Here is a 14,046-nt window from a genome sequence, read left to right as displayed (position 1 = left end):
TACAAATCAAACAGGAGAATTTATCATTGAAATAGCTGAGTGATTAGCTTGTGACTGGTCACAGAAATGGCTATGTTAAAGTCAAAGCCTACACATCCACAGAGGCACCTAGTACAAATCAAACAGGAGAATTTAGCATTGAAATAGCTGAGTGATTAGCTTGTGACTGGTCACAGAAATGGCTATGTTAATGTCAAAGCCTACACATCCACAGAGGCACCCCTTGACAAAGGAATTAGCACAGAATTTAGCATTGAAATAGCTGAGTGATTAGCTTGTGACTGCTCACAAAAATGGCTATGTTAAAGTCAAAGCCTACACATCCACAGAGGCACCTAGTACAAATCAAACAGGATAATTTAGCATTGAAATAGCTGAGCGATTAGCTTGTGACTGGTCACAGAAATGGCTATGTTAATGTCAAAGCCTACACATCCACAGAGGCACCCCTTGACAAAGGAATTAGCACAGAATTTAGCATTGAAATAGCTGAGTGATTAGCTTGTGACGGGTCACAGAAATGGCTGTTAAAGTCAAAGCATACACATCCACAGAGGCACCTAGTCCAAATCAAACAGGAGAATTTAGCATTGAAATAGCTGAGCGATTAGCTTGTGACTGGTCACAGAAATGGCTATGTTAAAGTCAAAGCCTACACATCCACAGAGGCACCTAGTACAAATCAAACAGGAGAATTTAGCATTGAAATAGCTGAGTGATTAGCTTGTGACTGGTCACAGAAATGGCTATGTTAATGTCAAAGCCTACACATCCACAGAGGCACCCCTTGACAAAGGAATTAGCACAGAATTTAGCATTGAAATAGCTGAGTGATTAGCTTGTGACTGCTCACAAAAATGGCTATGTTAAAGTCAAAGCCTACACATCCACAGAGGCACCTAGTACAAATCAAACCGGAGAATTTAGCATTGAAATAGCTGAGTGATTAGCTTGCGACTGGTCACAGAAATGGCTATGTTAAAGTCAAAGCATACACATCCACAGAGGCACCTAGTACAAATCAAACAGGATAATTTAGCGTTGAAATAGCTGAGTGATTAGCTTGTGACTGGTCACAGAAATGGCTATGTTAAAGTCAAAGCCTACACATCCACAGAGGCACCCCTTGACAAAGGAATTAGCACATAATTTAGCATTGAAATAGCTGAGTGATAAGCTTGTGACTGGTCACAGAAATGGCTATGTTGAAGTCAAAGCCTACACATCCACAGAGGCACCTAGTATAAATATAACAGGAGAATTTAGCATTGAAATAGCTGAGTGATTAGCTTGTGACTGCTCACAGAAATGGCTATGTTAAAGTCAAAGCCTATACATCCACAGATGCACCCCTTGACAAAGGAATTAGCATAGAATTTAGCATTGAAATAGCTGAGTGATTAGCTTGTAACTGGTCACAGAAATGGCTATGTTAAAGTCAACGCCTACACATCCACAGAGGCACCTAGTACAAATCAAACAGGAGAATTTAGCATTGAAATAACTGAGTGATTAGCTTGTGACTGGTCACAGAAATGACTATGTTAAAGTCAAAGCATACACATCCACAGAGGCACCTAGTACAAATCAAACAGGAGAATTTAGCATTGAAATAGCTGAGCGATTAGCTTGTGACTGGTCACAGAAATGGCTATATTAAAGTCAAAGCCTACACATCCACAGAGGCACTTAGTACAAATCAAACAGGAGAATTTAGCATTGAAATAGCTGAGCGATTAGCTTGTGACTGGTCACAGAAATGGCTATGTTAAAGTCAAAGCCTACACATCCACAGAGCCACTTAGTACAAATCAAACAGGAGAATTTATCATTGAAATAGCTGAGTGATTAGCTTGTGACTGGTCACAGAAATGTTTATGTTAAAGTCAAAGCCTACACATCCACAGAGGCACCTAGTACAAATCAAACAGGAGAATTTAGCATTGAAATTGCTGAGCGATTAGCTTGTGACTGGTCACAGAAATCGCTATGTTAAAGTCAAAGCATACACATCCACAGAGGCACCTAGTACAAATCAAACAGGAGAATTTAGCATTGAAATAGCTGAGTGATTAGCTTGTGAATGGTCGCAGAAATGGCTATGTTAAAGTCAAAGCCTACACATCGACAGAGGCACCTAGTACAAATCAAACAGGAGAATTTAGCATTGAAATAGCTGAGCGATTCGCTTGTTACTGGTCACAGAAATGGCAATGTTAAAGTCAAAGCATATACATCCACAGAGGCACCTAGTACAAATCAAACAGGAGAATTTAGCATTGAAATAGCTGAGTGATTAGCTTGTGACTGGTCACAGAAATGGCTATGTTAAAGTCAAAGCCTACACATCCACAGAGGCACCTAGTACAAATCAAACAGGAGAATTTAGCATTGAATTAGCTGAGCGATTAGCTTTTGACTGGTCACAGAAATGGCTATGTTAAAGTCAAAGCCTACACATCCACAGAGGCACCTAGTACAAATCAAACAGGAGAATTTAGCATTGAAATAGCCGAGTGATTAGCTTGTGACTGGTCACAGAAATGGCTATGTTAAAGTCAAAGCATCCACATCCACAGAGGCACCTAGTACAAATCAAACAGGAGAATTTAGCATTGAAATAACTGAGCGATTAGCTTGTAACTGGTCACAAAAATGTCTATGCAAAAGTCAAAGCCTACACATCCACAGAGGCACCTAGTACAAATCAAACTGGATAATTTAGCATTGAAATAACTGAGTGATTAGCTTGTGACTGGTCACAGAAATGGCAATGTTAAAGTCAAAGACTACACATCCACAGAGGCACCTAGAACAAATCAAACAGGAGAATTTAGCATTGAAATAGCTGAGCGATTAGCTTGTGACTGGTCACAGAAATGGCTATGTTAAAGTCAAAGACTACACATCCACAGAGGCACCTAGTACAAATCAAACAGGAGAATTTAGCATTGAAATAGCTGAGTGATTAGCTTGTGACTGGTCACAGAAATGGCTATGTTTAAGTCAAAGCCTACACATCCACAGAGGCACCTAGTACAAATCAAACAGGAGAATTTAGCATTGAAATAGCTGAGTGATTAGCTTGTGACTGGTCACAGAAATGGCTATGTTAAAGTCAAAGCCTACACATCCACAGAGGCGCCTAGTACAAATCAAACAGGAGAATTTAGCATTGAAATAGCTGAGCGATTACTTGTTACTGGTCACAGAAATGGCTATGTTAAAGTCAAAGCATACACATCCACAGAGGCACCTAGTACAAATCAAACATGAGAATTTAGCATTGAAATAGCTGAGTGATTAGCTTGTGACTGGTCACAGAAATTGCTATGTTAAAGTCAAAGCCTACACATCCACAGAGGCACCTAGTACAAATCAAACATGAGAATTTAGCATTGAAATAGCTGAGTGATTAGCTTGTGACTGGTCACAGAAATTGCTATGTTAAAGTCAAAGCCTACACATCCACAGAGGCACCTAGTACAAATCAAACAGGAGAATTTAGCATTGAAATAGCTGAGCGATTAGCTTGTGACTGGTCACAGAAATGGCTATGTTAAAGTCAAAGCCTACACATCCACAGAGGCACCCCTTGACAAAGGAATTAGCATAGAATTTAGCATTGAAATAGCTGAGTGATTAGCTTGTAACTGGTCACAGAAATAGCTATGTTAAAGTCAAAGCATACACATTCACAGAGGCACCTAGTACAAATCAAACAGGAGAATTTAGCATTGAAATAGCTGAGCAATTAGCTTGTGACTGGTCACAGAAATGGCTATGTTAAAGTTAAAGCATACACATCCACAGAGGCAGTGTTGAGTCTATGGGTGGCAGTGTTGAGTCTATGGTGCAGCGCTGAGTCTATGGCAGTGTTGAGTCTATGGGTGGCAGTGTTGAGTCTATGGATGGCAGTGCTGAGTCTATGGCAGTGCTGAGTCTATGGGTGGCAGTGTTGAGTCTATGGTGCAGTACTGAGTCTATGCTGCAGTGCTGAGTCTATGGGTGGCAGTGTTGAGTCTATGGGTGGCAGTGTTGAGTCTATGGTGCAGTGCTGAGCCTATGGTGCAGTGTTGAGTCTATGGGTGGCAGTGTTGAGTCTATGGTGCAGTGTTGAGTCTATGGTGCAGTGTTGAGTCTATGGGCAGTGTTGAGTCTATGGTGCAGTGCTGAGTCTATGGCAGTGTTGAGTCTATGGCAGTGTTGAGTCTATGTGTGAGTCTCTGAGTGAGCCTCTGAGTGAGTCTCTGAGTGAGCCTCTGAGTCAGTCTCTGTGAGTCTCTGAGTGAGTCTCTGTGAGTCTCTGAGTGAGTCTCTGTGAGTCTCTGTGTGAGTCTCCGTGTGTCTCTGTGAGTCTCTGTGTGAGTCTCTGAGTGAGTCTCTGTGTGAGTCTCTGTGTGAGCCTGTAAGTGAGTCTCTGTGTGAGTCTCTGAGTGAGTCTCTATGTGAGTCTCTGAGTGAGTCTCTGAGTGAATATCTGAGTGAGTCTCTGAGTGAATCTCTGAGCGAGTCTCTGAGTGAGTCTCTGAGTGTGTCTCTGAGTGAGTCTCTGAGTGAGTCTGTGAGTCTCTGAGTGAGTCTCTGAGTGAGTCTCTGAGTGTCTATGTGAGTCTCTGAGTGAGTCTCTGAGAAAGTCTCTGTGAGTGAGTCTCTGTGTCAGTCTCTGAGTGAGTCTCTGTGTGAATCTCTGAGTGAGTCTCTGTGCAAGTCTCTGTGTGAGTCTCTGTGCGCGTATCTGAGTGAGTCTCTGTGTGTCTCTGAGTGAGTCTCTGTGTGAGTCTCTGTGTGAGCCTCTGAGTGAGTCTCTGAGAGAATCTCTGTGCAAGTCTCTGTGTGAGTCTTTGTGTGAGTCTCTGAGTGAGTCTCTGTGTCTCTGAGTCTGTGAGTGAGTCTCTGTGTGAGTCTCTTGAGTGAGTCTCTGAGTGAGTCTCTGTGTGATTCTCTGAGTAAGTCTCTGAGTGAGTCTCTGAGTCTGTTAGTGAGTCGCTGAGTGAGTCTCTGTGTGATTCTCTGAGTGAGTGTCTGTGAGTTTCTGAGTCTGTGAGTCTCTGAGTGAGTCTATGTGTGAGTCTCTTAGTGAGCCTCTGAGCGAGTCTCTGAGCGAGTCTCTGAGTGAGTCTCTGTGTGAGTCTCTGAGTGAGTCTCTGAGTGAGTCTCTGTGTGAGTCTCTGAGTGAGTCTCTGAGTCTGTGAGTGAGTCTCTGAGTGAGTCTCTGAGTAAGTCTCTGAGCGAGTCTCTGAGTGAGTCTCTGAGCGAGTCTCTTAGTGAGTCTCTGAGTGAATCTCTGAGTGAGTCTCTGAGTGAGTCTCTTAGTGAGTCTCTGAGTGAATCTCTGTGTGAGTCTCTGAGTCTCTGAGTGAGTCTCTGAGTGAGTCTCTGAGTGAGTCTCTGAGCGAGTCTCTGAGTGAGTCTCTGAGAGTGTCTCTTAGTGAGTCTCTGAGTGAATCTCTGAGTGAGTCTCTGAGTGAGTCTCTTAGTGAGTCTCTGAGTGAATCTCTGAGTATGTCTCTGAGTGAGGCTCTGAGTGAGTCTCTTAGTGAGTCTCTGAGTGAATCTCTGAGTATGTCTCTGAGTGAGTATCTGAGTGAGTCTCTGAGTGAATCTCTGAGCGAGTCTCTGAGTGAGTCTCTGAGTGAGTCTCTGAGTCTGTGAGTCTCTGAGTGAGTCTCTGAGCGAGTCTCTTAGTGAGTCTCTGAGTGAATCTCTGAGTCTCTGAGTGAGTCTCTGAGTGAGTCTCTGAGTGAGTCTCTGTGTGAGTCTCTGTGAGTCTCTGAGTGAGTCTCTGTGAGTCTCTGTGTCAGTCTCTGAGTGAGTCTCTGAGTCTGTGAGTGAGTCTCTGAGCGAGTCTCTGAGCGAGTCTCTGAGTGAGTCTCTGAGCGAGTCTCTGAGCGAGTCTCTGAGTGAGTCTCTGAGTGAGTCTCTGTGTGAGTCTCTGAGTGTGTCTCTGTGAGTCTCTGAGTGAGTCTCTTAGTGAGTCTCTGTGTGAGTCTCTGAGCGAGTCTCTGAGTGAGTCTCTGAGAGAGTCTCTTAGTGAGTCTCTGAGTTAATCTCTGAGTGAGTCTCTGAGTGAGTCTCTTAGTGAGTCTCTGAGTGAATCTCTGAGTATGTCTCTGAGTGAGGCTCTGAGTGAGTCTCTTAGTGAGTCTCTGAGTGAATCTCTGAGTATGTCTCTGAGTGAGTATCTGAGTGAGTCTCTGAGTGAGTCTCTGAGTGAATCTCTGAGCGAGTCTCTGAGTGAGTCTCTGAGTGAGTCTCTGAGTCTCTGAGTGAGTCTCTGAGCGAGTCTCTTAGTGAGTCTCTGAGTGAATCTCTGAGTCTCTGAGTGAGTCTCTGAGTGAGCCTCTGAGTGAGTCTCTGAGTGAGTCTCTGTGAGTCTCTGAGTGAGTCTCTGAGTGAGTCTCTGTGTGAATCTCTGAGTGAGTCTCTGAGTCTGTGAGTGAGTCTCTGAGTGAGTCTCTGAGCAAGTCTCTGAGCGAGTCTCTGAGTGAGTCTCTGAGCGAGTCTCTTAGTGAGTCTCTGAGTGAATCTCTGAGTGAGTCTCTGAGTGAGTCTCTTAGTGAGTCTCTGAGTGAATCTCTGTGTGAGTCTCTGAGTGAGTCTCTGAGTCTCTGAGTGAGTCTCTGAGTGAGTGTCTGAGTGAGTCTCTGAGTGAGTCTCTGAGTGAATCTCTGTGTGAGTCTCTGAGTGAGTCTCTGAGTCTCTGAGTGAGTCTCTGAGTGAGTCTCTTAGTGAGTCTCTGAGTGAATCTCTGAGCGAGTCTCTGAGTGAGTCTCTTAGTGAGTCTCTGTGTGAGTCTCTGAGTGAGTCTCTGTGTGATTCTCTGAGTGAGTCTCTGAGTGAGTCTCTGAGTCTCTGAGTATGTCTCTGAGTGAGTCTCTGAGTGAGTCTCTGAGTGAATCTCTGAGCGAGTCTCTGAGTGAGTCTCTGAGTGAATCTCTGAGTATGTCTCTGAGTGAGTCTCTGAGTGAGTCTCTGTGAGCCACCACCACCACACAGAGGCGAGTCACACCGACAAGGATGCAGCTGTGAGTAATTTTTTTTTATTAGCGACTCACACGGACAGTCTCCTACAGAGATACAAAAGCGATTACACAAGCTACTACGTTAGTGTGAGTCTGTGTGTGTGTGACTGTCTGTGTGTCTGTGTGTGTGGAGCGATAGTGTAGCGGTTAGCGCTACGCTGCGCTATGAACCTGGCGACCCGGGTTCGATTCCCGCTCACAGCCAACAACCAGTCACGATTATCTGAACCGGTCCCGGGCCTCCCCTAGGTCGACTCAGCCTCAAATGAGTACCTGGTGCGGTGTGTAAACATCGCCACTAGGGAGACAAAGGCGGTCGGGCGTGGTGCTGGCCACCCACCCCCTCGTGTACCGTTCCGGCCTTCATAGGTGCTCGCTAACAGCACTTGCCCCTACAGTCTGTTAAGGCTATACGGGGGATCTTTGTGTCTGTGTGTGTGTCTGTGTGTGTGTCTGTGTGTGTCACTGTGTGTGTGTCTGTGTGTGTGTGTCAGGACCTACCGTGGAGCTGATCAGCCCACTGACCATCGACTAGTCATCTGTAAGATGCGCCTGCCATTCTTCCACTCCGGTGGTGGGTGTACACCCAGGACCCCATTCTGACCTAAAGTGGCCTGGTCTCAGTTATCTGATGAAAGTTGCAAGCGAGAATTTCATCATCGCTTGCGGCTGGGATTGGCATCGTCCCCGACTCCTCCTGATGTCGAGGGTAAATGGGCGAGGTTTAGGACTGTGACTCATGCAGCTGCAATGGCTGCTTTAGGTACGCGGTCCAGACCTCCCCAGAGACCCTGGCTGACAGAGGAGGTGTTCAGGATGGTTGAGAAAAAGCGACAGGCCCACTGTCATCGGCTACAGAATCCCACGTCAGAGAATGAGGAGGCTTACCACAGCCTTCGCTCAGAGGTTCGGAGAGCCCTGAGGCGCTGCAAGGATGGGTGGTGGTCGCGGGTTGCTGAGGAGATGGAGTCTGCCTCAGTGGCCCGTGATCACAAATCTCTATTTAACTCCATCAAAAAAGTAACCTGCAGCGCCACACCTATTACCATCATTAGGGGAAAAACGGTGATCCAATCTCCGACCCCCAGGAACAGGTTTGCAGATTTGCTGAGCATTTCTGTAAGGTCCTGGGGGAAGGAAAATCCCTCAGCCAGGAAAACATCGTGGCACAAAGTGAGGATGACCCTGCTGAGGCTGCGGTGCCTCAAATATTGGAAGATGTCACCCCCTGTGAGGTGCCATCTGTTGAGGAAGTACTGAAGGCGATCCAGAGTCTGAGACCAGGAAAGGCAGCGGGCAAAGATGATCTCCCAAGCGAAATGCTGAGGGAGGGTGGCGTTTGTGCACAGACTGCCCTATATGACATCATAACAACAGTCTGGACCACTGGACGGGTTCCGCAGGATTGGAAGGATGCCCTGGTGGTCCCCCTTTTTAAGAAGGGGGACCGCACAGACTGTAACAACTACAGGGGCATCTCACTCCTCAGTGTGCCGGGAAAGGTCCTGGCAAGGTATCGCCTTGCCAGGCACGCTGAGGAGAGGCTTGCGGAGCCCCAATGCGGTTTCAGGAAAGGGCGGTCCTGCACAGATGCCATATTTTCTGTCCGTCTGCTACAGCAGAGGTGTAGGGAATTCCAACAAGACCTACATCTCTGCTTTATTGACCTGGTCAAGGCCTATGATACCATCAGTAGGCCTGGGCTCTGGGTCGTTCTTCGTGCTTTTGGAGTACCTGACCCTCTGCTCACGATCATTAAGGACCTTCATGATGGTGAGCGGGCCCGGGTAAAACTACGTGGCCGGGAGTCAGAGCCATTCCCTGTACACCTTGGGGTGCGACAGGGATGTCCTCTGGCTCCCACATTATTTAACATCTATTTTGACCACGTAGTTCGTGAAGCCTTCAATAGCTGTACCGGGGGAATCTCCATATGGTACAGATATAATGGGAGGCTAATCGATGCCCGGGTGCAGTCAAGGGATGGCTCCCTATTGCTCAACCACGTTATGTATGCTGATGATTTGGTAATAGCTGCTCAGTCAGAGGAGGAGTTGGAGACGCTGCTGCTGAGACTGGAGCGTGCCACTAAGAGGTGGGGCCTTACCATCAGCCCCACCAAAACTAAGCACCTGCCTGGGTATTTTGTACCATCGGACACTCCGCCCCCACAGCTCCCAATCGGTGATGGGGCGGTTGTGGAGAGGGTGGAGAGTTTCCCATACCTGGGCAGTGTGCTTATGACTGGCTCCAGTTTAACAGCAGAGGTCTCACTCCGAATCAGTGGAGCGGCAATATCTTTTCATCGGTTGCGTAGCACTGTGTGGAAGCTACCTGGTCTGTCGCTCCGCACTAAGCTTCAGGTCTTCTCGGCCACGGTCATTCCCTCCCTTCTCTACGCTTGCGAAACGTGGACCCCCCTAATGGAACATCTTCGCCGGTAAGAAACATTTAGGCTGGCCTGCCTACGATCCATCCTGGGTTTAACCAGGCTGGATTGTGTGAGGAGTTCACAAATCTTTGAAATATCTGGGCAAGGTCCCATCGGTGAGCTCTTCCGGCAGACAAGGCTGCGTTGGCTGGGTCATGTAGCCCGCATGCCCAGCCACCGCATGCCGAAACAGCTTTTGTTCGGCCGGATCGAGGGGGCTAAACGGGCGCGGCACGGGCTAGAGAAGAGATGGAGTGATGTGGTACAGGAGGACGTGGAGCTGAGTGGACTTGCCAATGACCAGTACCAGCGGTGTCAAGATCGGCCTCTGTGGAGGAGGCTCGTGAAGGACGTTACTGGGCAGTTGGAGGCAGTCGCCCTCCAACAACAACGGAGAGTGGAGGAGCGACGCTCACAACAACGAGCGGAGCGCCGGGTGGTTAAAGCACAGCAGGTTGGCACAGTAGGGGGCACAGGTGGTGCATCAGCCAGTCATCTCAGCCAGTCGACCCGTGGCACCTGGGTCTGCCCCGTAACCTCCTGCCAGCGGGCGTTCGACACTTCACGTGGCCTCAGGGTGCACATAGCCTGGCACAAGCGTCGTGGTGACGTCACCGCCACTTAGTGGCGAATGGCGGTTGTTGTTGTTGTGTGTGTGTGTCTATGTGTGTGTGAGGCTGTGTCTGTGTGTGAGTCTGTGTGTGTGTGAGTCTCTGTGTGTGAGTCTCTGTGTGTGTGTGTCTGTGTGTGTGTGAGGCTGTGTGTGTGAGTCTGTGTGTGTGTGTGTGTCTATGTCTGAGTGTGAGTCTATGTGTGAGTCTGTGTGTGTGAGTCTGTGTGTGTGTGAGTCTGTGCGTGTCTGTGTGTGTTTGTGCGTGTCGGTGCCGGACGGGCAACTCTGTCGTGGACAGTGCTGTGGGGGGAGTTCCAATTTTGATTGGCTCCTCCCCTCATGGCATATGTGTCCACCACAGGGGCTAAACGGGGGCTCTGGACGGGTGCGAGGGGCTGGTAACCCCTCCACCTTCAATTAATTACCACAAAACCACGAATTAAACTGAAATATGTAACAACTAAGCTTGTGTCGGAGGCCCCGGGGGGCTAGGCGTCTATGACGTCTCCTGGCCAAACCCCAATTGGCGGAGCCAGGAGATTGAATACCTACCCTCGGGGCTACTCCAGAAACAACGAAAAGCCACTACGGGTGGCCACGTGGAATGTTCGAACGCTCACTGCAGAGGAGAGGCTGCCACTCCTCTGTCGGGAGCTGGACCGGTACCGCCTGGATCTATGCGGCATTCAGGAGGTCCGGTGGACCGGCTCTGGCTCCTGCCACCATGAGGGGTGGACAGTCCTCTACTCGGGGCAGCAGACTGCCAAACAACAGAGTGTGGGTCTTCTTTTGAACAAAAGAATGAAGGGGGCGTGGGAGCGTGGCGGTGAGGTGTGGGAAGCTGTAAGCCCCAGGCTACTTTGGGCTCGCCTTCCCATCAACCGGAGGCGAGGAATGGTGGTCGTGGTTACTTATGCCCCCACCGAAGATGAACATCCGTGGAGGGATGCAGGCAAAGCCGATGAGTCAGATGCCTTCTATGACCTCCTGTCACAGGTGCTGGCTAAAGTGGCCCCTCGGGATAGAGTCATCATGTTGGGTGACTTCAATGCCCGAGTTGGTCATGATACTGGCACCTGGTCTGGAGTGATTGGAGGGCACGGGCCAGATCAGCTCAATAACAACGGTAGGAGGCTGCTAGATTTTTGTGCAGCCCATGGGCTTGTAATTACCAACACGCTGTTCCGGCATCGGCGCATCCACACAACATCATGGATGCATGCCGGGTCCAAGCAAGAACATCTGCTGGACTACATAGTGACAGACCAGCGAATGCGAGCCCATGTCCTTGACACCAGGACCTACCGTGGAGCTGATCTGCCCTCTGACCATCGACTAGTCATCTGTAAGATGCGCCTGCCATTCTTCCACTCCGGTGGTGGGTGTACACCCAGGACCCCATTCCAACCTAAAGTGGCCTGGTCTCAGTTATCTGATGAAAGTTGCAAGCGAGAATTTCATCATCGCTTGCGGCTGGGATTGGCATCATCCCCGACTCCTCCTGATGTCGAGGGTAAATGGGCGAGGTTTAGGACTGTGACTCATGCAGCTGCAATGGCTGCTTTTGGTACGCGGTCCAGACCTCCCCAGACACCCTGGATGACAGAGGAGTTGTTCAGGATGGTTGAGAAAAAGCGACAGGCCCACTGTCATCGGCTACAGAATCCCACGTCAGAGAATGAGGAGGCTTACCGCAGCCTTTGCTCGGAGGTTCGGAGAGCCGTGAGCCGCTGCAAGGATGGGTGGTGGTCGCGGGTTGCTGAGGAGATGGAGTCTGCCTCAGTGGCCCGTGATCACAAATCTCTATTTAACTCCATCAAAAAAGTAACCTGCAGCGCCACACCTATTACCATCATTAGGGGAAAAAACGGTGATCCAATTTCCGACCCCCAGGAACAGGTTCGCAGATTTGCTGAGCATTTCTGTGAGGTCCTGGGGGAGGGAAAATCCCTCAGCCAGGAAAACATCGTGGCACAAAGTGAGGATGACCCTGCTGAGGCTGCGGTGCCTCAAATATTGGATGAAGTCACCCCCTGTGAGTGGCTGGCTGAGGTGCCATCTGCTGAGGAAGTATTGAAGGCGATCCGGAGTCTGAGACCAGGAAAGGCAGCGGGCAGAGATGATCTCCCAAGCGAAATGCTGAGGGAGGGTGGCATTTGTGCACAGACTGCCCTATATGACATCATAACAACAGTCTGGACCACTGGACGGGTTCCGCAGGATTGGAAGGATGCCCTGGTGGTCCCCCTTTTTAAGAAGGGGGACCGCACAGACTGTAACAACTACAGGGGCATCTCACTCCTCAGTGTGCCGGGAAAGGTCCTGGCAAGGATTATTCAGCATCGCCTTGCCAGGCACGCTGAGGAGAGGCTTGCGGAGCCCCAATGCGGTTTCAGGAAAGGGCGGTCCTGCACAGATGCCATATTTTCTGTCCGTCTGCTACAGCAGAGGTGTAGGGAATTCCAACAAGACCTACATCTCTGCTTTATTGACCTGGTCAAGGCCTATGATACCATCAGTAGGCCTGGGCTCTGGGTCGTTCTTCGTGCTTTTGGAGTACCTGACCCTCTGCTCACGATCATTAAGGACCTTCATGATGGTGAGCGGGCCCGGGTAAAACTACGTGGCCGGGAGTCAGAGCCATTCCCTGTACACCTTGGGGTGCGACAGGGATGTCCTCTGGCTCTCACATTATTTAACATCTATTTTGACCACGTAGTTCGTGAAGCCTTCAATAGCTGTACCGGGGGAATCTCCATATGGTACAGATATAATGGGAGGCTAATCGATGCCCGGGTGCGGTCAAGGGATGGCTCCCTATTGCTCAACCACGTTATGTATGCTGATGACTTGGTAATAGCTGCTCAGTCAGAGGAGGAGTTGGAGACGCTGCTGCTGAGACTGGAGCGTGCCACTAAGAGGTGGGGCCTTACCATCAGCCCCACCAAAACTAAGCACCTGCCTGGGTATTTTGTACCATCGGACACTCCACCCCCACAACTCCCAATCGGTGATGGGGCAGTTGTGGAGAGAGTGGAGAGTTTCCCATACCTGGGCAGTGTGCTTATGACTGGCTCCAGTTTAACAGCAGAGGTCTCACTCCGAATCAGTCGAGCGGCAATATCTTTTCATCGGTTGCGTAACGCTGTGTGGAAGCTACCTGGTCTGTCGCTCCGCACTAAGCTTCAGGTCTTCTCGGCCACGGTCATTCCCTCCCTTCTCTACGCTTGCGAAACGTGGACCCCCCTAATGGAACATCTTCGCCGGTTAGAAACATTTAGGCTGACCTGCCTACGATCCATCCTGGGTTTAACCAGACTGGATTGTGTGAGGAGCTCACAAATCCTTGAAAGATCTGGGCAGGGTCCCATCGGTGAGCTCCTCCGGCAGGCAAGGCTGCGATGGCTGGGTCATGTAGCCCGCATGCCCAGCCACCGCATGCCGAAACAGCTTTTGTTTGGCCGGATTGAGGGGGCTAAGCGGGCGCGGCACGGGCTAGAGAAGAGATGGAGTGATGTGGTACAGGAGGACGTGGAGCTGAGTGGACTTGCCGATGACTGGTACCAGCGGTGTCAAGATCGGCCTCTGTGGAGGAGGCTCGTGAAGGATGCTACTGGGCAGTTGGAGGCAGTCGCCCTCCAACAACAACGGAGGGCGGAGGAGCGACGCTCACAACAGCGAGCGGAGCGCCGGGTGGCTAAAGCACAGCAGGTTGGCACAGTAGGGGGCACAGGTGGTGCATCAGCCAGTCATCTCAGTCAGTCGACCCGTGGCATCTGGGTCTGCCCTGTGACCTCCTGCCAGCGGGCGTTCGACACTTCACGTGGCCTCAGGGTGCACATAGCCTGGCACAAGCGTCGTGGTGACGTCACCGCCACTTAGTGGCGAATGGCGGTTGTTGTTGTTGTGTGTCTGCGTGTGTTTGTGTGTGTCTGTGTGAGTCTGTGTGTGTGTGAGTCTGAATGCCGTGCTTTTGG

Source organism: Petromyzon marinus, unplaced genomic scaffold (genome assembly GCF_048934315.1).
Source record: "Petromyzon marinus isolate PM22_M1 ecotype Great Lakes invasive population unplaced genomic scaffold, UKy_Petmar_22M1.pri1.0 PM_Scaffold_92, whole genome shotgun sequence".
Taxonomy (NCBI): Eukaryota; Metazoa; Chordata; class Hyperoartia; order Petromyzontiformes; family Petromyzontidae; genus Petromyzon; species Petromyzon marinus.
The sequence above is the reverse complement of the archived record's forward strand: the minus strand, read 5'-3'. Positions refer to the sequence as shown.